Source organism: Hyla sarda, unplaced genomic scaffold, assembly GCF_029499605.1.
Source record: "Hyla sarda isolate aHylSar1 unplaced genomic scaffold, aHylSar1.hap1 scaffold_1598, whole genome shotgun sequence".
Classification (NCBI taxonomy): domain Eukaryota; kingdom Metazoa; phylum Chordata; class Amphibia; order Anura; family Hylidae; genus Hyla; species Hyla sarda.
In genome coordinates this window covers 59,027-80,576 of record NW_026608234.1, presented here as the reverse complement: position 1 = coordinate 80,576, position 21,550 = coordinate 59,027, and the positions used below count along the sequence as shown (strand labels likewise).

Sequence of the window (21,550 nt, the reverse complement as noted above, 5' to 3'; positions counted from 1 at the left end):
GTTAAATCCGGGTTATTTGACAACCTATGGCGGTGATGGTTCTGCTCAGGCAGAGCAGTGCTGATGCTCCTCATAAAGCTGTCGCTGCTGTGAAGGTTCTAGGTGACATCACAAATCCCTATGGTTACATACACAACAAAGCTGGGTTGTTGTTGTTTACACTCTGCAAGGCCTGTGGAAGTGAGTGACATCATAGCACTGTAGTTCTGAGGGTTCTAGATGGATGCAACAATCTCCTGTTGCTTCTATGAAGGCCATAATAGACGACATCACCAAACAGCTCCATAGTCACATACACAGCAAAGGAGAGATGTTGTTTACACCTAGTGATGTCAGTGGTATTGAGTGACATCACAGCACAGTGCTAAGGCTCCTGGGCCTGGACACAGCAGCGGCTGCAATATCTCAACGGAGAATACGTTTATATATATGTGTGTGTGTGCGCGTATATATATATATATATATATATATATATATATATATATATATATTTCTCCGCCGAAATCACTTTTAAACCCATTTCCACCTTTTTTTCCCTTCTCTTCCTCTTACTTTTTTTTCACGTTTTTTTACGTTTTTCTCCTTTTCGCCTCTTTTCTGGGCGTATTATTCTTCTTTTTCTTCTTTTTTTTCGTCTAATGCATACCCCATCAGTGCAGCGATGCTTATTCAATACCGCCAGCAGATGGAGACACTGGGGGATAATTTTCTAAGGATTTATACTGATTTTTCCTGTCTGAATTTGTCGCACAGAAAGTTGCAGGCCAAATATGTGTGACATTTCTGCGACTTTAGCTTCTAGAGCATTTTTACAACATTATACATAGGTGCTGAATACATAAAAAGCGACTGTTCAGCGACAGACAAGTCGCATCGGCTGAAAGTAGGCCAGAATGTCAGTCCATGTTGGAGCAGGTTTAGATACAGTCTAAAGTATAGATCTCAAAGTCTGTGCACAGAATTTAGCAAGGGCCTCGCACCTTCTGATGCATCAGGTAGGTGCACAATAGCATAGCCTAACCCTCTGTACTTTGGTCTATATTGATGCGGGACATAGACAGCCAGCTGATGACCAATCCATTAGTGCAATGGATGGCTGGAAGCATTTGTCTTTGCCTTTGCAATACCACAGAAGCAATGCATGGTCAATGTACAGCAATGACACACCTGTGTGAACAGCCAGGAGACCCCCCCCCCCCCCCCCATGTTATGTTACATAGTTACATAGTTAGTACGGTCGAAAAAAGACATATGTCCATCAAGTTCAACCAGGGAATTAAGGGGTAGGGGTGTGGCGCGATATTGGGGAAGGGATGAGATTTTATATTTCTTCATAAGCATTAATCTTATTTTGTCAATTAGGAACATTCAGCACCCACCCGCTATCAAGGCAGCTGCCTATCATGTCATGCCCTACCTGCACAGGTGTGCTGGCTACTCAAATGATCCAATTAAGGAGGCCATTTAGTCAGCAGCAGCAGAAGTCCTGTGCCTGGACGCTCCAACAGCGGCCAGACACAAGCAGAAGCAGCAGAAGCAGCAGCAGCAGCACCACCTTTTGTTTTTTGGCTGCAGCAGCAAGGCCCACAGGGCTGGCTAGCTGGCTAGCCAGCAAGCAGGTAGCAATGAAAGTAGGAATCTTTCTTTTTAACCCTGTAAGGGGGTGGTGCACTGTACCCGAAGATACTGCCATATCGGGTCAATGCATAGGGCGACGGAAGCAAGCTTCGAAATCGGCCCCCGTTCTCAAAAATCCATTTAATATATGGTCCCCAGATAGGGGACGTATCAGATATTAAACTGATAAGAACAGATACTACACTTGATCTTAGCCAAAAGGCCGAGAAGCGATAACCGTGAAAGGGGCGGGCCCAACAAGGTCCCCTTCATGGGCACTATCACTGCTTGCTGTCAGGGAGGCTGCCAGACAATTTTCCATGCACACTCTGGGCTGGGGGGCAGTCAACCACCAGTACACACAGCAGAACCTAAACCCATACCATTATTGCTAAGCAGCAAGACAGGGGCCCATTGCACTCCCACGGGGCCTTTTTAAATGCAATCCATAACCCGGATTTGCCAGGAACCCTTCTTACTCCTCCTACTTGCATGTGACACTGGGCTTAGGATCTGCATAGGAAACACACACACAAGCACACACCTACCTTTGTTGCCTGCAGATGCCTCCTTGGCTGTCCCCAAACGGTATCAAACCAACACCCACGGGAAGCTGTAAGCATAGAGGACATGCCTGCACCCCATTGGACTTACCTGTGTGGGTTAAATCCGGGTTATTTGACAACCTATGGCGGTGATGGTTCTGCTCAGGCAGAGCAGTGCTGATGCTCCTCATAAAGCTGTCGCTGCTGTGAAGGTTCTAGGTGACATCACAAATCCCTATGGTTACATACACAACAAAGCTGGGTTGTTGTTGTTTACACTCTGCAAGGCCTGTGGAAGTGAGTGACATCATAGCACTGTAGTTCTGAGGGTTCTAGATGGATGCAACAATCTCCTGTTGCTTCTATGAAGGCCATAATAGACGACATCACCAAACAGCTCCATAGTCACATACACAGCAAAGGAGAGATGTTGTTTACACCTAGTGATGTCAGTGGTATTGAGTGACATCACAGCACAGTGCTAAGGCTCCTGGGCCTGGACACAGCAGCGGCTGCAATATCTCAACGGAGAATACGTTTATATATATGTGTGTGTGTGCGCGTATATATATATATATATATATATATATATATATATATATATATATATTTCTCCGCCGAAATCACTTTTAAACCCATTTCCACCTTTTTTTCCCTTCTCTTCCTCTTACTTTTTTTTCACGTTTTTTTACGTTTTTCTCCTTTTCGCCTCTTTTCTGGGCGTATTATTCTTCTTTTTCTTCTTTTTTTTCGTCTAATGCATACCCCATCAGTGCAGCAATGCTTATTCAATACCGCCAGCAGATGGAGACACTGGGGGATAATTTTCTAAGGATTTATACTGATTTTTCCTGTCTGAATTTGTCGCACAGAAAGTTGCAGGCCAAATATGTGTGACATTTCTGCGACTTTAGCTTCTAGAGCATTTTTACAACATTATACATAGGTGCTGAATACATAAAAAGCGACTGTTCAGCGACAGACAAGTCGCATCGGCTGAAAGTAGGCCAGAATGTCAGTCCATGTTGGAGCAGGTTTAGATACAGTCTAAAGTATAGATCTCAAAGTCTGTGCACAGAATTTAGCAAGGGCCTCGCACCTTCTGATGCATCAGGTAGGTGCACAATAGCATAGCCTAACCCTCTGTACTTTGGTCTATATTGATGCGGGACATAGACAGCCAGCTGATGACCAATCCATTAGTGCAATGGATGGCTGGAAGCATTTGTCTTTGCCTTTGCAATACCACAGAAGCAATGCATGGTCAATGTACAGCAATGACACACCTGTGTGAACAGCCAGGAGACCCCCCCCCCCCCCCATGTTATGTTACATAGTTACATAGTTAGTACGGTCGAAAAAAGACATATGTCCATCAAGTTCAACCAGGGAATTAAGGGGTAGGGGTGTGGCGCGATATTGGGGAAGGGATGAGATTTTATATTTCTTCATAAGCATTAATCTTATTTTGTCAATTAGGAACATTCAGCACCCACCCGCTATCAAGGCAGCTGCCTATCATGTCATGCCCTACCTGCACAGGTGTGCTGGCTACTCAAATGATCCAATTAAGGAGGCCATTTAGTCAGCAGCAGCAGAAGTCCTGTGCCTGGACGCTCCAACAGCGGCCAGACACAAGCAGAAGCAGCAGAAGCAGCAGCAGCAGCACCACCTTTTGTTTTTTGGCTGCAGCAGCAAGGCCCACAGGGCTGGCTAGCTGGCTAGCCAGCAAGCAGGTAGCAATGAAAGTAGGAATCTTTCTTTTTAACCCTGTAAGGGGGTGGTGCACTGTACCCGAAGATACTGCCATATCGGGTCAATGCATAGGGCGACGGAAGCAAGCTTCGAAATCGGCCCCCGTTCTCAAAAATCCATTTAATATATGGTCCCCAGATAGGGGACGTATCAGATATTAAACTGATAAGAACAGATACTACACTTGATCTTAGCCAAAAGGCCGAGAAGCGATAACCGTGAAAGGGGCGGGCCCAACAAGGTCCCCTTCATGGGCACTATCACTGCTTGCTGTCAGGGAGGCTGCCAGACAATTTTCCATGCACACTCTGGGCTGGGGGGCAGTCAACCACCAGTACACACAGCAGAACCTAAACCCATACCATTATTGCTAAGCAGCAAGACAGGGGCCCATTGCACTCCCACGGGGCCTTTTTAAATGCAATCCATAACCCGGATTTGCCAGGAACCCTTCTTACTCCTCCTACTTGCATGTGACACTGGGCTTAGGATCTGCATAGGAAACACACACACAAGCACACACCTACCTTTGTTGCCTGCAGATGCCTCCTTGGCTGTCCCCAAACGGTATCAAACCAACACCCACGGGAAGCTGTAAGCATAGAGGACATGCCTGCACCCCATTGGACTTACCTGTGTGGGTTAAATCCGGGTTATTTGACAACCTATGGCGGTGATGGTTCTGCTCAGGCAGAGCAGTGCTGATGCTCCTCATAAAGCTGTCGCTGCTGTGAAGGTTCTAGGTGACATCACAAATCCCTATGGTTACATACACAACAAAGCTGGGTTGTTGTTGTTTACACTCTGCAAGGCCTGTGGAAGTGAGTGACATCATAGCACTGTAGTTCTGAGGGTTCTAGATGGATGCAACAATCTCCTGTTGCTTCTATGAAGGCCATAATAGACGACATCACCAAACAGCTCCATAGTCACATACACAGCAAAGGAGAGATGTTGTTTACACCTAGTGATGTCAGTGGTATTGAGTGACATCACAGCACAGTGCTAAGGCTCCTGGGCCTGGACACAGCAGCGGCTGCAATATCTCAACGGAGAATACGTTTATATATATGTGTGTGTGTGCGCGTATATATATATATATATATATATATATATATATATATATATATTTCTCCGCCGAAATCACTTTTAAACCCATTTCCACCTTTTTTTCCCTTCTCTTCCTCTTACTTTTTTTTCACGTTTTTTTACGTTTTTCTCCTTTTCGCCTCTTTTCTGGGCGTATTATTCTTCTTTTTCTTCTTTTTTTTCGTCTAATGCATACCCCATCAGTGCAGCGATGCTTATTCAATACCGCCAGCAGATGGAGACACTGGGGGATAATTTTCTAAGGATTTATACTGATTTTTCCTGTCTGAATTTGTCGCACAGAAAGTTGCAGGCCAAATATGTGTGACATTTCTGCGACTTTAGCTTCTAGAGCATTTTTACAACATTATACATAGGTGCTGAATACATAAAAAGCGACTGTTCAGCGACAGACAAGTCGCATCGGCTGAAAGTAGGCCAGAATGTCAGTCCATGTTGGAGCAGGTTTAGATACAGTCTAAAGTATAGATCTCAAAGTCTGTGCACAGAATTTAGCAAGGGCCTCGCACCTTCTGATGCATCAGGTAGGTGCACAATAGCATAGCCTAACCCTCTGTACTTTGGTCTATATTGATGCGGGACATAGACAGCCAGCTGATGACCAATCCATTAGTGCAATGGATGGCTGGAAGCATTTGTCTTTGCCTTTGCAATACCACAGAAGCAATGCATGGTCAATGTACAGCAATGACACACCTGTGTGAACAGCCAGGAGACCCCCCCCCCATGTTATGTTACATAGTTACATAGTTAGTACGGTCGAAAAAAGACATATGTCCATCAAGTTCAACCAGGGAATTAAGGGGTAGGGGTGTGGCGCGATATTGGGGAAGGGATGAGATTTTATATTTCTTCATAAGCATTAATCTTATTTTGTCAATTAGGAACATTCAGCACCCACCCGCTATCAAGGCAGCTGCCTATCATGTCATGCCCTACCTGCACAGGTGTGCTGGCTACTCAAATGATCCAATTAAGGAGGCCATTTAGTCAGCAGCAGCAGAAGTCCTGTGCCTGGACGCTCCAACAGCGGCCAGACACAAGCAGAAGCAGCAGAAGCAGCAGCAGCAGCACCACCTTTTGTTTTTTGGCTGCAGCAGCAAGGCCCACAGGGCTGGCTAGCTGGCTAGCCAGCAAGCAGGTAGCAATGAAAGTAGGAATCTTTCTTTTTAACCCTGTAAGGGGGTGGTGCACTGTACCCGAAGATACTGCCATATCGGGTCAATGCATAGGGCGACGGAAGCAAGCTTCGAAATCGGCCCCCGTTCTCAAAAATCCATTTAATATATGGTCCCCAGATAGGGGACGTATCAGATATTAAACTGATAAGAACAGATACTACACTTGATCTTAGCCAAAAGGCCGAGAAGCGATAACCGTGAAAGGGGCGGGCCCAACAAGGTCCCCTTCATGGGCACTATCACTGCTTGCTGTCAGGGAGGCTGCCAGACAATTTTCCATGCACACTCTGGGCTGGGGGGCAGTCAACCACCAGTACACACAGCAGAACCTAAACCCATACCATTATTGCTAAGCAGCAAGACAGGGGCCCATTGCACTCCCACGGGGCCTTTTTAAATGCAATCCATAACCCGGATTTGCCAGGAACCCTTCTTACTCCTCCTACTTGCATGTGACACTGGGCTTAGGATCTGCATAGGAAACACACACACAAGCACACACCTACCTTTGTTGCCTGCAGATGCCTCCTTGGCTGTCCCCAAACGGTATCAAACCAACACCCACGGGAAGCTGTAAGCATAGAGGACATGCCTGCACCCCATTGGACTTACCTGTGTGGGTTAAATCCGGGTTATTTGACAACCTATGGCGGTGATGGTTCTGCTCAGGCAGAGCAGTGCTGATGCTCCTCATAAAGCTGTCGCTGCTGTGAAGGTTCTAGGTGACATCACAAATCCCTATGGTTACATACACAACAAAGCTGGGTTGTTGTTGTTTACACTCTGCAAGGCCTGTGGAAGTGAGTGACATCATAGCACTGTAGTTCTGAGGGTTCTAGATGGATGCAACAATCTCCTGTTGCTTCTATGAAGGCCATAATAGACGACATCACCAAACAGCTCCATAGTCACATACACAGCAAAGGAGAGATGTTGTTTACACCTAGTGATGTCAGTGGTATTGAGTGACATCACAGCACAGTGCTAAGGCTCCTGGGCCTGGACACAGCAGCGGCTGCAATATCTCAACGGAGAATACGTTTATATATATGTGTGTGTGTGTGCGCGTATATATATATATATATATATATATATATATATATATATATATATATTTCTCCGCCGAAATCACTTTTAAACCCATTTCCACCTTTTTTTCCCTTCTCTTCCTCTTACTTTTTTTTCACGTTTTTTTACGTTTTTCTCCTTTTCGCCTCTTTTCTGGGCGTATTATTCTTCTTTTTCTTCTTTTTTTTCGTCTAATGCATACCCCATCAGTGCAGCGATGCTTATTCAATACCGCCAGCAGATGGAGACACTGGGGGATAATTTTCTAAGGATTTATACTGATTTTTCCTGTCTGAATTTGTCGCACAGAAAGTTGCAGGCCAAATATGTGTGACATTTCTGCGACTTTAGCTTCTAGAGCATTTTTACAACATTATACATAGGTGCTGAATACATAAAAAGCGACTGTTCAGCGACAGACAAGTCGCATCGGCTGAAAGTAGGCCAGAATGTCAGTCCATGTTGGAGCAGGTTTAGATACAGTCTAAAGTATAGATCTCAAAGTCTGTGCACAGAATTTAGCAAGGGCCTCGCACCTTCTGATGCATCAGGTAGGTGCACAATAGCATAGCCTAACCCTCTGTACTTTGGTCTATATTGATGCGGGACATAGACAGCCAGCTGATGACCAATCCATTAGTGCAATGGATGGCTGGAAGCATTTGTCTTTGCCTTTGCAATACCACAGAAGCAATGCATGGTCAATGTACAGCAATGACACACCTGTGTGAACAGCCAGGAGACCCCCCCCCCCCCCCCCATGTTATGTTACATAGTTACATAGTTAGTACGGTCGAAAAAAGACATATGTCCATCAAGTTCAACCAGGGAATTAAGGGGTAGGGGTGTGGCGCGATATTGGGGAAGGGATGAGATTTTATATTTCTTCATAAGCATTAATCTTATTTTGTCAATTAGGAACATTCAGCACCCACCCGCTATCAAGGCAGCTGCCTATCATGTCATGCCCTACCTGCACAGGTGTGCTGGCTACTCAAATGATCCAATTAAGGAGGCCATTTAGTCAGCAGCAGCAGAAGTCCTGTGCCTGGACGCTCCAACAGCGGCCAGACACAAGCAGAAGCAGCAGAAGCAGCAGCAGCAGCACCACCTTTTGTTTTTTGGCTGCAGCAGCAAGGCCCACAGGGCTGGCTAGCTGGCTAGCCAGCAAGCAGGTAGCAATGAAAGTAGGAATCTTTCTTTTTAACCCTGTAAGGGGGTGGTGCACTGTACCCGAAGATACTGCCATATCGGGTCAATGCATAGGGCGACGGAAGCAAGCTTCGAAATCGGCCCCCGTTCTCAAAAATCCATTTAATATATGGTCCCCAGATAGGGGACGTATCAGATATTAAACTGATAAGAACAGATACTACACTTGATCTTAGCCAAAAGGCCGAGAAGCGATAACCGTGAAAGGGGCGGGCCCAACAAGGTCCCCTTCATGGGCACTATCACTGCTTGCTGTCAGGGAGGCTGCCAGACAATTTTCCATGCACACTCTGGGCTGGGGGGCAGTCAACCACCAGTACACACAGCAGAACCTAAACCCATACCATTATTGCTAAGCAGCAAGACAGGGGCCCATTGCACTCCCACGGGGCCTTTTTAAATGCAATCCATAACCCGGATTTGCCAGGAACCCTTCTTACTCCTCCTACTTGCATGTGACACTGGGCTTAGGATCTGCATAGGAAACACACACACAAGCACACACCTACCTTTGTTGCCTGCAGATGCCTCCTTGGCTGTCCCCAAACGGTATCAAACCAACACCCACGGGAAGCTGTAAGCATAGAGGACATGCCTGCACCCCATTGGACTTACCTGTGTGGGTTAAATCCGGGTTATTTGACAACCTATGGCGGTGATGGTTCTGCTCAGGCAGAGCAGTGCTGATGCTCCTCATAAAGCTGTCGCTGCTGTGAAGGTTCTAGGTGACATCACAAATCCCTATGGTTACATACACAACAAAGCTGGGTTGTTGTTGTTTACACTCTGCAAGGCCTGTGGAAGTGAGTGACATCATAGCACTGTAGTTCTGAGGGTTCTAGATGGATGCAACAATCTCCTGTTGCTTCTATGAAGGCCATAATAGACGACATCACCAAACAGCTCCATAGTCACATACACAGCAAAGGAGAGATGTTGTTTACACCTAGTGATGTCAGTGGTATTGAGTGACATCACAGCACAGTGCTAAGGCTCCTGGGCCTGGACACAGCAGCGGCTGCAATATCTCAACGGAGAATACGTTTATATATATGTGTGTGTGTGCGCGTATATATATATATATATATATATATATATATATATATATATATATATTTCTCCGCCGAAATCACTTTTAAACCCATTTCCACCTTTTTTTCCCTTCTCTTCCTCTTACTTTTTTTTCACGTTTTTTTACGTTTTTCTCCTTTTCGCCTCTTTTCTGGGCGTATTATTCTTCTTTTTCTTCTTTTTTTTCGTCTAATGCATACCCCAACAGTGCAGCAATGCTTATTCAATACCGCCAGCAGATGGAGACACTGGGGGATAATTTTCTAAGGATTTATACTGATTTTTCCTGTCTGAATTTGTCGCACAGAAAGTTGCAGGCCAAATATGTGTGACATTTCTGCGACTTTAGCTTCTAGAGCATTTTTACAACATTATACATAGGTGCTGAATACATAAAAAGCGACTGTTCAGCGACAGACAAGTCGCATCGGCTGAAAGTAGGCCAGAATGTCAGTCCATGTTGGAGCAGGTTTAGATACAGTCTAAAGTATAGATCTCAAAGTCTGTGCACAGAATTTAGCAAGGGCCTCGCACCTTCTGATGCATCAGGTAGGTGCACAATAGCATAGCCTAACCCTCTGTACTTTGGTCTATATTGATGCGGGACATAGACAGCCAGCTGATGACCAATCCATTAGTGCAATGGATGGCTGGAAGCATTTGTCTTTGCCTTTGCAATACCACAGAAGCAATGCATGGTCAATGTACAGCAATGACACACCTGTGTGAACAGCCAGGAGACCCCCCCCCCCCCCCCCATGTTATGTTACATAGTTACATAGTTAGTACGGTCGAAAAAAGACATATGTCCATCAAGTTCAACCAGGGAATTAAGGGGTAGGGGTGTGGCGCGATATTGGGGAAGGGATGAGATTTTATATTTCTTCATAAGCATTAATATTATTTTGTCAATTAGGAACATTCAGCACCCACCCGCTATCAAGGCAGCTGCCTATCATGTCATGCCCTACCTGCACAGGTGTGCTGGCTACTCAAATGATCCAATTAAGGAGGCCATTTAGTCAGCAGCAGCAGAAGTCCTGTGCCTGGACGCTCCAACAGCGGCCAGACACAAGCAGAAGCAGCAGAAGCAGCAGCAGCAGCAGCACCTTTTGTTTTTTGGCTGCAGCAGCAAGGCCCACAGGGCTGGCTAGCTGGCTAGCCAGCAAGCAGGTAGCAATGAAAGTAGGAATCTTTCTTTTTAACCCTGTAAGGGGGTGGTGCACTGTACCCGAAGATACTGCCATATCGGGTCAATGCATAGGGCGACGGAAGCAAGCTTCGAAATCGGCCCCCGTTCTCAAAAATCCATTTAATATATGGTCCCCAGATAGGGGACGTATCAGATATTAAACTGATAAGAACAGATACTACACTTGATCTTAGCCAAAAGGCCGAGAAGCGATAACCGTGAAAGGGGCGGGCCCAACAAGGTCCCCTTCATGGGCACTATCACTGCTTGCTGTCAGGGAGGCTGCCAGACAATTTTCCATGCACACTCTGGGCTGGGGGGCAGTCAACCACCAGTACACACAGCAGAACCTAAACCCATACCATTATTGCTAAGCAGCAAGACAGGGGCCCATTGCACTCCCACGGGGCCTTTTTAAATGCAATCCATAACCCGGATTTGCCAGGAACCCTTCTTACTCCTCCTACTTGCATGTGACACTGGGCTTAGGATCTGCATAGGAAACACACACACAAGCACACACCTACCTTTGTTGCCTGCAGATGCCTCCTTGGCTGTCCCCAAACGGTATCAAACCAACACCCACGGGAAGCTGTAAGCATAGAGGACATGCCTGCACCCCATTGGACTTACCTGTGTGGGTTAAATCCGGGTTATTTGACAACCTATGGCGGTGATGGTTCTGCTCAGGCAGAGCAGTGCTGATGCTCCTCATAAAGCTGTCGCTGCTGTGAAGGTTCTAGGTGACATCACAAATCCCTATGGTTACATACACAACAAAGCTGGGTTGTTGTTGTTTACACTCTGCAAGGCCTGTGGAAGTGAGTGACATCATAGCACTGTAGTTCTGAGGGTTCTAGATGGATGCAACAATCTCCTGTTGCTTCTATGAAGGCCATAATAGACGACATCACCAAACAGCTCCATAGTCACATACACAGCAAAGGAGAGATGTTGTTTACACCTAGTGATGTCAGTGGTATTGAGTGACATCACAGCACAGTGCTAAGGCTCCTGGGCCTGGACACAGCAGCGGCTGCAATATCTCAACGGAGAATACGTTTATATATATGTGTGTGTGTGCGCGTATATATATATATATATATATATATATATATATATATATATATTTCTCCGCCGAAATCACTTTTAAACCCATTTCCACCTTTTTTTCCCTTCTCTTCCTCTTACTTTTTTTTCACGTTTTTTTACGTTTTTCTCCTTTTCGCCTCTTTTCTGGGCGTATTATTCTTCTTTTTCTTCTTTTTTTTCGTCTAATGCATACCCCATCAGTGCAGCAATGCTTATTCAATACCGCCAGCAGATGGAGACACTGGGGGATAATTTTCTAAGGATTTATACTGATTTTTCCTGTCTGAATTTGTCGCACAGAAAGTTGCAGGCCAAATATGTGTGACATTTCTGCGACTTTAGCTTCTAGAGCATTTTTACAACATTATACATAGGTGCTGAATACATAAAAAGCGACTGTTCAGCGACAGACAAGTCGCATCGGCTGAAAGTAGGCCAGAATGTCAGTCCATGTTGGAGCAGGTTTAGATACAGTCTAAAGTATAGATCTCAAAGTCTGTGCACAGAATTTAGCAAGGGCCTCGCACCTTCTGATGCATCAGGTAGGTGCACAATAGCATAGCCTAACCCTCTGTACTTTGGTCTATATTGATGCGGGACATAGACAGCCAGCTGATGACCAATCCATTAGTGCAATGGATGGCTGGAAGCATTTGTCTTTGCCTTTGCAATACCACAGAAGCAATGCATGGTCAATGTACAGCAATGACACACCTGTGTGAACAGCCAGGAGACCCCCCCCCCCCCCCCCCCATGTTATGTTACATAGTTACATAGTTAGTACGGTCGAAAAAAGACATATGTCCATCAAGTTCAACCAGGGAATTAAGGGGTAGGGGTGTGGCGCGATATTGGGGAAGGGATGAGATTTTATATTTCTTCATAAGCATTAATCTTATTTTGTCAATTAGGAACATTCAGCACCCACCCGCTATCAAGGCAGCTGCCTATCATGTCATGCCCTACCTGCACAGGTGTGCTGGCTACTCAAATGATCCAATTAAGGAGGCCATTTAGTCAGCAGCAGCAGAAGTCCTGTGCCTGGACGCTCCAACAGCGGCCAGACACAAGCAGAAGCAGCAGAAGCAGCAGCAGCAGCACCACCTTTTGTTTTTTGGCTGCAGCAGCAAGGCCCACAGGGCTGGCTAGCTGGCTAGCCAGCAAGCAGGTAGCAATGAAAGTAGGAATCTTTCTTTTTAACCCTGTAAGGGGGTGGTGCACTGTACCCGAAGATACTGCCATATCGGGTCAATGCATAGGGCGACGGAAGCAAGCTTCGAAATCGGCCCCCGTTCTCAAAAATCCATTTAATATATGGTCCCCAGATAGGGGACGTATCAGATATTAAACTGATAAGAACAGATACTACACTTGATCTTAGCCAAAAGGCCGAGAAGCGATAACCGTGAAAGGGGCGGGCCCAACAAGGTCCCCTTCATGGGCACTATCACTGCTTGCTGTCAGGGAGGCTGCCAGACAATTTTCCATGCACACTCTGGGCTGGGGGGCAGTCAACCACCAGTACACACAGCAGAACCTAAACCCATACCATTATTGCTAAGCAGCAAGACAGGGGCCCATTGCACTCCCACGGGGCCTTTTTAAATGCAATCCATAACCCGGATTTGCCAGGAACCCTTCTTACTCCTCCTACTTGCATGTGACACTGGGCTTAGGATCTGCATAGGAAACACACACACAAGCACACACCTACCTTTGTTGCCTGCAGATGCCTCCTTGGCTGTCCCCAAACGGTATCAAACCAACACCCACGGGAAGCTGTAAGCATAGAGGACATGCCTGCACCCCATTGGACTTACCTGTGTGGGTTAAATCCGGGTTATTTGACAACCTATGGCGGTGATGGTTCTGCTCAGGCAGAGCAGTGCTGATGCTCCTCATAAAGCTGTCGCTGCTGTGAAGGTTCTAGGTGACATCACAAATCCCTATGGTTACATACACAACAAAGCTGGGTTGTTGTTGTTTACACTCTGCAAGGCCTGTGGAAGTGAGTGACATCATAGCACTGTAGTTCTGAGGGTTCTATATGGATGCAACAATCTCCTGTTGCTTCTATGAAGGCCATAATAGACGACATCACCAAACAGCTCCATAGTCACATACACAGCAAAGGAGAGATGTTGTTTACACCTAGTGATGTCAGTGGTATTGAGTGACATCACAGCACAGTGCTAAGGCTCCTGGGCCTGGACACAGCAGCGGCTGCAATATCTCAACGGAGAATACGTTTATATATATGTGTGTGTGTGCGCGTATATATATATATATATATATATATATATATATATATTTCTCCGCCGAAATCACTTTTAAACCCATTTCCACCTTTTTTTCCCTTCTCTTCCTCTTACTTTTTTTTCACGTTTTTTTACGTTTTTCTCCTTTTCGCCTCTTTTCTGGGCGTATTATTCTTCTTTTTCTTCTTTTTTTTCGTCTAATGCATACCCCATCAGTGCAGCAATGCTTATTCAATACCGCCAGCAGATGGAGACACTGGGGGATAATTTTCTAAGGATTTATACTGATTTTTCCTGTCTGAATTTGTCGCACAGAAAGTTGCAGGCCAAATATGTGTGACATTTCTGCGACTTTAGCTTCTAGAGCATTTTTACAACATTATACATAGGTGCTGAATACATAAAAAGCGACTGTTCAGCGACAGACAAGTCGCATCGGCTGAAAGTAGGCCAGAATGTCAGTCCATGTTGGAGCAGGTTTAGATACAGTCTAAAGTATAGATCTCAAAGTCTGTGCACAGAATTTAGCAAGGGCCTCGCACCTTCTGATGCATCAGGTAGGTGCACAATAGCATAGCCTAACCCTCTGTACTTTGGTCTATATTGATGCGGGACATAGACAGCCAGCTGATGACCAATCCATTAGTGCAATGGATGGCTGGAAGCATTTGTCTTTGCCTTTGCAATACCACAGAAGCAATGCATGGTCAATGTACAGCAATGACACACCTGTGTGAACAGCCAGGAGACCCCCCCCCCCCCCCCCCCCCATGTTATGTTACATAGTTACATAGTTAGTACGGTCGAAAAAAGACATATGTCCATCAAGTTCAACCAGGGAATTAAGGGGTAGGGGTGTGGCGCGATATTGGGGAAGGGATGATATTTTATATTTCTTCATAAGCATTAATCTTATTTTGTCAATTAGGAACATTCAGCACCCACCCGCTATCAAGGCAGCTGCCTATCATGTCATGCCCTACCTGCACAGGTGTGCTGGCTACTCAAATGATCCAATTAAGGAGGCCATTTAGTCAGCAGCAGCAGAAGTCCTGTGCCTGGACGCTCCAACAGCGGCCAGACACAAGCAGAAGCAGCAGAAGCAGCAGCAGCAGCACCACCTTTTGTTTTTTGGCTGCAGCAGCAAGGCCCACAGGGCTGGCTAGCTGGCTAGCCAGCAAGCAGGTAGCAATGAAAGTAGGAATCTTTATTTTTAACCCTGTAAGGGGGTGGTGCACTGTACCCGAAGATACTGCCATATCGGGTCAATGCATAGGGCGACGGAAGCAAGCTTCGAAATCGGCCCCCGTTCTCAAAAATCCATTTAATATATGGTCCCCAGATAGGGGACGTATCAGATATTAAACTGATAAGAACAGATAAGGTTTCAACAAAATTTTATTGAATAAATAAGAAACCATACAGAATTTAAAATGCAAAATAATAAAAGGTTCACAAAAGTTTTAAAATACAAATAATAAAACCAGTAATAAAAGGAGAAAAAATAGAAATGGCAGGATAAAACATTATACAAATGTCATAAAAACTGATTATATTGTTATTTCGTTCCATAGAGGCAGACACCACATGGATGCTGCCTCGCTGGCCCCCAACTGTTTCTTGTCTCTTAGGTAATAGATGTACATCTCACTCAGGGCCAGCTTTATACAGTTTTTAACATCAATAAAATCATGTTTAAAAAGTAAGATGTTCCTAACTTTCCAGATGGCATTTTTAAAACAATTAATAATCATCCAGCAGATCATCTGCTGTTTAAAATTGGGGCAGTTAAAAAGACCGTAAAAGACACATTCGTGATTAAAATCTTTTAGGCCGCAGGCCCACTTCAAAAGTGGGCCTACCTTCCTCCAAAGCTCCCGTGCAAAAGGGCAGTTCCAAAATATGTGCAGCACCGTTTCGTCCACTCCGCAGCCATCTCTCGGGCACTTGGCTCTCGCCACCAGTCCTCGCCTGTGCTGGAACTCACGAGTAGGGAGGCACTGGTGGACGATTGCCCAGGCAAGATCCCTGTGTACATTCGCCAGAAACTTCCCGTACACGTTCCGCCATACCTTTTTGGATCTTGCCTGTGTGAAATTGGACACTGCCAGGGTAACCTCACTCCGCCTGAGGACCTTTGATACCTTTCTCTGGTCCCCCAGTATGTCAGGCTCCAAATCTTGGAGACCTAGGAGCCTGACTGTCTTTTCCAACACCACATAATGTTTTGGGGGACACAGAAGCACCGGAGCGTTCAGAGGGATGCGCAACCATCTTTTAAAAACCATGCCCGCAGCGTACCTTAAAAAGCAGCTAAAAATGCCATCGGATTTAATCATTTTAAAACAGAAACAGAAATACTTTATGTAAAAGAAAGTAAAAAGGTTAGGAACATCTTTCCCGCCATTATCTTTACTTTTGTACATAAAATCACGCTTTAATTTCTCCATTTTTGAACCCCATAAAAAAGTAAAAACAATTCTAGTTACTTTTTTAATGTATAAAATAGATGGAGGAAATACCATGGCAATGTATAGCATAATAGGGAGTAAAACCATCTTTATTATTAAAATCTTCCCCTCCATGGTAAGGTTTCTAAGATTCCACATTAAAATCTTCTTCTCCATCTTAGCTATAGCTGAATCCCAGTTAGGGCTCCCATCATTGACCTGGTTAAAAACAATACCTAAAACTTTAATTTGATCCTGTTGCATTGTGACTTCTGGGGTGATGGATGAATCCCAGGAGCCAATATAAAAACAGTCACATTTATCTGTGTTTAGCTTAAAACCAGAGACCTCGCAGAAATAGCTGGTGTTCCTCAATGCCCCCCTCATGGATGGAGAGTCCGGGCACAGTATGGTGACATCATCCATGTACCCCAACACCTTTAGATGGGTCCCTCCTCCACTAGGTATCGGTACGCCTCTTACTACCCGGTCTTTTCTGAGGAGGGCCATCAGTGGTTCGATTGCGCAAATAAAAAGGAGTGGGGACAGGGGGCAGCCCTGTTTGACACCTGATAAAAGAGGAACACCGCTGGTTAAAAAGCCATTAACAGAGACTTGACTAAAACAGGATCGGTATAAAAGCATGATTCGGCTTAAAATCGTTTCAGGCACTGCCATCTTTTTAAGAACTAAAAACAGGTATTCATGGGAGACCCTATCAAAGGCTTTTTCAAAGTCTAAGGATAAAATTGCTACAGTTTGATTTCTATCCTTAAAATACCATAAAACATCTCTTAAAATATTTAGGGATTCAGCTATAGACCTTCCAGGTACCCCACAAACCTGATTTGGGTGAATTAATTTATGAATAAAAGGTTTAAAACGGACAGCTAATAACTTGGCTAAAACTTTATAATCGACATTTAAAAGTGTGATGGGGCGCCAATTTTTTAGCATATCCTTTTCACCCTTTTTAAAAAGTAATGATACAATCCCCCTCCTCCAGGAAGGGGGAAGTTCATTAACAATAAAAGTTTCTTTATACAATAAAACCATATCATCCTTTAAAATATCCCAAAAAGCTAAATAAAATTCGATGGGTAAACCATCTTCCCCAGGGGCCTTCCCACTAGAAAAACTTTTAAAAACAAATAAAAGTTCATCTAAGTTAAGATCACGGGATAAAACCTCCTGGTCTAAAACATCTAGCTTAAAATCAAGGGAATTAAGAACATGTTCTAAAAAGGATGGATTAAGATCTTTCTTATTAAAAAGAAGCTGGTAGAAGTTAAAAACTGCATCTAACATGCCTTTTGGAGTGGATTCACCCTCAAGGTTTTGGATGATATCCCTCCTATTCATCACTTTTTTAAAAAAGAAACGGGAACATTTCTCGCCCTCCTCCAGGTGCTGCACATGCGAGTTAAAAATGATTTGTTTCCCTTTCTTTTCTATGGCATGTTTTATTTCAGTTTTAAGGTTTAAAATATCATTTTCTACATCCATACCAGCTTCTTTCAATTTAAAAAGTACATTTAAACGCATGTTAAGAACATAAAACCACTGTTTTTCCATTTTTGCCTTCTTCTTACCTGCTTTGATAAAAAAAAATCTGATTTTAGATTTGGTGCCCTCCCACCAGTGCAGCATAGGCTCGTGGGGTTTTCTTTGTGATTGCCAGCACTGGTAGGTCCGCACAAACTCCTCTTTTATCTCAGGGTCCTCTAGGAGTGTGGTGTTTAATCTCCAGAGGCCCCTTTTTGCTTTTTGCTCCCCCTCTAGCTCCAGGCCCACCAAGAGGAGCTTATGATCAGAGAAGATATTCTGCTCGAGCGTGCATTTCAGGGGTTTAAAAGCTCTAGAGGAAAAAATAAAATCGATTCTGGAGCTCACTCTTCCATTGGACCATGTGGCGCCCGGGTCCTCCGGCAAGAGATCCTTCCAGCAATCTTTCAAATTAAAATCATCAATAAAATTTTTAAGCAGGTAAGAAGTGCGGTCTTTACGATTAATATCCCCACCCTGCCGGTGTTCCCCATCACGTATGCAGTTAAAATCACCTCCCACCAGCAGGGGGGAAGACCCAACACAAAACAGTGGTAAAATTTCAAATAGTTCTGCCCGCTCCTGTTTATCAGGAGGGGCATACACATTTAAAACACGAATTAAAAGTCCATTAAAATATAGATGAATTAAAAGAGCTCTGCCAGGCACAATCTCAGTTACTGTATGAATAGAAAAGGACTGGCCTCGGCAGAGCAGCCCAACACCCACAGAACGACAGTCATTTGCACCGGACCATATGGATGGGCCCAGCTTCCAGTCTTCTTTTAAGTCTTTATAGTCCATTTTACTAGGGATTCCACATTCTTGTAGCAGGCAAAGGTCAAAGTCACATGTCTCTAGATAAGAAAATAAAGCAGCCCTGCGATCAGGGCTCTTTAAGGACCTCACATTGAGTGAGGCAATTTTTACAGGGATAGGCATAGTTTATGGAGAGTCCGTGCTTGGAGAATCAAAGTCAATAATAAGCTGCGTACCGTCATCCCCCGCCTGCGGGGTCATCAGCTCCTTGATGTTCTGAGGGTCGGAGCTTGAGATCGATGATGCCCCGACCCTGAGCTCGCTCTCGTCCGAACTACGGCACGCCGCTTTCCTTTGAATGTCTTCCTCTTCTTCTTCTCTTTGTCTTTTAAATGTCACACTGCTGTCCATATCCTCTGTGTTGCTCTCACTCGATGTAATCTCTGGCCCCCGGCTGATGGATCTGCGTCTTCTTTCATCATTTGACGACTGGAACTGCTGCACAGGGGCCTGTGAGGCCTCTTTTCCGGAACCTTTGCCGCTACCTTGGGAAGTTTTCATCGCTTGTTCCCCAGCAAGCGTTGCTGAGGACTGTTGCTCCAACTTCCCCATCGATCGACGATGGCCAGTTTTACCCACCGGGTCCACTGCTGGCGGGGCAGCAAACCCTGGTTTGGCGCCACTTGTCTTCTTGGCCCTGTCCTGTATAGGCGGAGTAACAGGACCGGGCTCAGACCTGGCCACCTGGCTCCCCTTCCGGCGGGCTTTCACCGGGGCCTCTTCGTCCGGAGCAGGGCGACCCTGGGCCAAGCCAGTACCTGGCTTATGCTGTAATTTTGGGTCCACCTTTGCCCCCACCGAGGCCCGTCGGCTGCCACCCGCCACAGGTGAGCCCCCTTCAGAAGTTTCGGCGGGCTCTTGAGCCAGGTAGGAAGTCGATCGACGTCTTTCAATTTCCCGGGCAGTAAACTCGATCACCCGCCCGGGCTTCGTGGAATCCCCATGGCCTCCCCCTAGCACTACCACCGGTGGGCCCCCCGATGGAGCACCAGAGGTCTTGGGCCTGGACCCATCAGTACCTGCCATCTGGGGTTTGGGCATCTTAAAAAAGGACGTCTTTTGTCCTGTCCCCTCTTTGGGTGGGCCCAGCCTTGACCCACCCATCGTAGTTTTTGCTTTATGGGGACAGGAATTAAAATCGTGATTTTCCTCTCCGCAGAGGTTGCACCTTTTTGAATGGCTACATCTTGAGGCTATGTGACCTTCTTGGCCACACCTATTGCAGCGAATCACACGCTCCGCGCCGCAGGTCTCCTGGGTGTGGCCAAACCTCAAGCAATTTCGGCAATACATAGGCATTTGAGGATAGAACAGGAAGCCCCGAACTCTCCCGATGGCAAAATTTGGGGGCGGATGGCAAAGACCCCCAATACCACCGGGATCCTTACGGAGCTTGACCCAGAACTTCCTCTTGCCGTTCCAGAACCGCACGGAGTTCAAGATTTTGTTTGCGAACCGCACCTCTTCGCAGTATCGCCGAAGAAAAGTGGCTATATCCTCCGTGGTCACATGAGGGCTGTGCATAGCCACCACCAACGGTATATGTTCCTCACCATAGAGGAACTGGAACGAAAGACCGTCGAGTCGATCGTCCCTCTGGTCCGCACCAGACAAGGTTGCATAGATGTTATCGCAACATGCCGTGGCCGTGAAGGTGACGGTATACAGGCCACGGCTTTCCTGGTCATTTAGACACAGGATGTCCTCCCTATTGAGGCGGAAGTAGTCAAGAAGAATCACCTCCGCAATGAAGCGGAGGTTCTTCAACTGACGATGGCTCTCCGACACCTCTATGCGGATGGTATTTCGCATCGACATTTCCCCAGAGGGGAAAGCCCAGGAGAACGGCATCTTCCACACCCAGGGACTAAGCCCCTTCCCCAATAGCAGCAGGGGCTCGGAATCCCGCTATAAAAGCGGAACCCTTACCCAAGGCAGAGGTCGGGGGTACCCTAGGTGCTTCCGAAGCTACAGGTAACGCTCAACGTACCGAAAATGCCTTCTGAGACACAAGGTCCCAGAGACAGGGGGATCGCAACCCGTTGTCTGTGGACTAAGCCCGCTCCCCAATAGCAGCAAGGGGGTGAAGTCGCTCCGTAAGGAGAGACAATCCCCCAAGGCCGAGAAGCGGGGTACCACAGACACCTTCCGACCAGACCAAATGCAGATACTACACTTGATCTTAGCCAAAAGGCCGAGAAGCGATAACCGTGAAAGGGGCGGGCCCAACAAGGTCCCCTTCATGGGCACTATCACTGCTTGCTGTCAGGGAGGCTGCCAGACAATTTTCCATGCACACTCTGGGCTGGGGGGCAGTCAACCACCAGTACACACAGCAGAACCTAAACCCATACCATTATTGCTAAGCAGCAAGACAGGGGCCCATTGCACTCCCACGGGGCCTTTTTAAATGCAATCCATAACCCGGATTTGCCAGGAACCCTTCTTACTCCTCCTACTTGCATGTGACACTGGGCTTAGGATCTGCATAGGAAACACACACACAAGCACACACCTACCTTTGTTGCCTGCAGATGCCTCCTTGGCTGTCCCCAAACGGTATCAAACCAACACCCACGGGAAGCTGTAAGCATAGAGGACATGCCTGCACCCCATTGGACTTACCTGTGTGGGT

At 46.0% G+C, this 21,550-nt stretch overlaps 7 non-coding genes and 1 pseudogene across 7 annotated transcripts; all 8 read right to left on the bottom strand.

Moving 5' to 3' along the window:
- Positions 1-1,661: 1,661 nt before the first annotated feature.
- Positions 1,662-1,852, bottom strand: LOC130310797 (U2 spliceosomal RNA). Its single transcript, XR_008859277.1, has one exon. It is a non-coding gene; the product is annotated as a U2 spliceosomal RNA (small nuclear RNA).
- Positions 1,853-3,940: 2,088 nt separating this feature from the next.
- On the bottom strand, positions 3,941-4,131 carry LOC130310795 (U2 spliceosomal RNA). Its single transcript, XR_008859276.1, has one exon. It is a non-coding gene; the product is annotated as a U2 spliceosomal RNA (small nuclear RNA).
- A 2,079-nt stretch (positions 4,132-6,210) lies between these two features.
- LOC130310794 (U2 spliceosomal RNA) lies at positions 6,211-6,401 on the bottom strand. The gene has a single exon (XR_008859275.1). It is a non-coding gene; the product is annotated as a U2 spliceosomal RNA (small nuclear RNA).
- A 2,092-nt stretch (positions 6,402-8,493) lies between these two features.
- On the bottom strand, positions 8,494-8,684 carry LOC130310793 (U2 spliceosomal RNA). The gene has a single exon (XR_008859274.1). It is a non-coding gene; the product is annotated as a U2 spliceosomal RNA (small nuclear RNA).
- Positions 8,685-10,774: 2,090 nt separating this feature from the next.
- On the bottom strand, positions 10,775-10,965 carry LOC130310792 (U2 spliceosomal RNA). Its single transcript, XR_008859273.1, has one exon. It is a non-coding gene; the product is annotated as a U2 spliceosomal RNA (small nuclear RNA).
- A 2,088-nt stretch (positions 10,966-13,053) lies between these two features.
- Positions 13,054-13,244, bottom strand: LOC130310791 (U2 spliceosomal RNA). The gene has a single exon (XR_008859272.1). It is a non-coding gene; the product is annotated as a U2 spliceosomal RNA (small nuclear RNA).
- A 2,084-nt stretch (positions 13,245-15,328) lies between these two features.
- Positions 15,329-15,514, bottom strand: LOC130310803 (U2 spliceosomal RNA). The gene has a single exon (XR_008859283.1). It is a non-coding gene; the product is annotated as a U2 spliceosomal RNA (small nuclear RNA).
- A 5,458-nt stretch (positions 15,515-20,972) lies between these two features.
- Positions 20,973-21,121, bottom strand: LOC130310808 (U2 spliceosomal RNA; annotated as a pseudogene).
- Between the last annotated feature and the right edge of the window lie 429 nt (positions 21,122-21,550).